Here is a 2,113-nt window from a genome sequence, read left to right on the forward strand (position 1 = left end):
AGATGTATTGATTATTACTGGTGATTGTAATGCAAAGGTTGGGAGCAAAGAGGAAGGATCAGTAGTTGGAAAATATGGCCTTGGTGATAGAAATGATGCTGGAAATCACATGATAGAATTCTGCAGAATCAATGATTTGTTCATTTCAAATACCTTCTTTAGACAACATAAGAGACGACTATTCACATGGACCTCCCCAGATGGAATACATAGAAATTAAATTGACTACATCTGTGGAAAGAGATGATGGAAACGCTCCATGTCAACAGTGAAAACAAGGCCATGGGCAGATTGTGGAACAAACCATTACTTGCTCATATGCAAATTCAAACTTCAGCTGAAGAAAATGAAAATAAGTCCATGAGAGCTAAAATATGACCTTGAATAGATCCCACCTGAATTTAGAGATCATCTGAAGAACAGATTTGATACATTAAACACTGAAGACCAAAGACCAGAAGAGTTGTGAGATGACATCAAGAACATCATACATGAAGAAAGCAAAAAGTCATTAAGAAGACAAGAAAGAAGCAAAAGGTCAAAATGGATGTCAGAAGAGGCACTGAAACTTGCTCTCCAGTGTGGAGATGCTAAAACAAATGGAAGAAATGAGGCGGTACAAGAGCTGAACAGAAAATTTCAAATATCAGCTTGAGAAGATAAAGCCAAATGTTACAACAAAATGTGCAAAGATCTGGAGACAGAAACCCAAAAAGGAAGAACACGCTCAGCATTTCTCAAGCTGAGGGAACTGAAGAAAAAAATTCAAGCCTTGACTTTTGTTATTGAAGGGTTCTCTGGGCAAATTATTGAATGATGCAGAAAGCATCAAGAGAAGATGGAAGTAATACACAGTCACTGTACCACAAGGAAATGGTTGATGTTCAACCATTTTAAGAGGTAGCATATGATCAAGAGTTAATGATACTTATGGAGGAAGTCCAAGGTACATTGAAGGAATTGGTAAAGAACAAGGTACCAGGAATAGATGGAATAAAAATTAAAATCTTTCAAAAAAGTGAGGCGGCACAGGAGGCACTCATTCATCTATGTCAAGAAATTTGGAAGACAACTATCTGGCTTACTGATTGAAAGAGATCCATATTTGTGCCCATTCCAAAGAGAGGTGACCCAACAAAATGCAGAAATCATCGGACAATATCTTTGATAGCCCATACGAGTAAAGTTTTACTAAAAGTAATACAGAAATGGTTATAAGCATACATTGACAGAGAACTTCCAGAGTTTCAAGCTGAATTCAGAGGAGGCTGTCCAATGGATCTTGGCTGAAAGCAGAGAATATCAGAAAGATGTTTACCTGTGCTTTATTGGCTGTGCAAAATCTTTCAATTGTGTGGATCATGACAAGCTGTGGACAACATTGTGAAGTATGAGTATTCCTGAACACTTAATTGTGCTCATGAGGAATCTGTACATGGACCAAGAGGCAGTTGTTCGAACAGAACATGAGAACACTCAATGGTTTAAAATTAAGAAAGGTGTGCAACAGGGTTGTATTCTTTCACCATACTTATTCAACCTGTATGCTGAGCAAATAAAGGAGCTCTGGTAGCGTAGTGGTTACGAATCGGGCTGCGAACCTTAAGGTCAGCGGTTCGAAACTACCAGCCGCTCCGCTGGAGAAAGATGAGGCTTTCTACTCCCGTAAAGATTTACACCCTCGGAAACCCTGTACAGGGTCGCTATGGGTCGGACCCGACTCGATGGCACTTAACAACAACAACAACAATGCTGAGCAAATAATCCGAGAGGCTGGGTTCTGTGAAGAAAAATGTGACATCAGGATTGTAGGAAGACTCCTTAACAACCTGTGATATGCAGATGATACAACCTTACTTGCTGAAAGTGAAGAAGACTTAAAATATTTACTGATAAACATCAAAGTGCACAGCCTTTGGTATGGATTGCATCTCAATGTCAAGAAAACAAAATCCTCACCACTGGACCAATAAACAACATTCTTATCAATGGAGAAAAGATTGAAGTTGTTAAGGATTTCATTCTTCTTGGATTAACTGTCAACAGTCATGGAAGCAGCAGTCAAGAAATCAAAGGACATATCACATTAGGTAAATCTGCTGCACAAGACCTT

Source organism: Chrysochloris asiatica, unplaced genomic scaffold, assembly GCF_000296735.1.
Source record: "Chrysochloris asiatica unplaced genomic scaffold, ChrAsi1.0 scaffold00016, whole genome shotgun sequence".
Lineage (NCBI taxonomy): Eukaryota > Metazoa > Chordata > Mammalia > Afrosoricida > Chrysochloridae > Chrysochloris > Chrysochloris asiatica.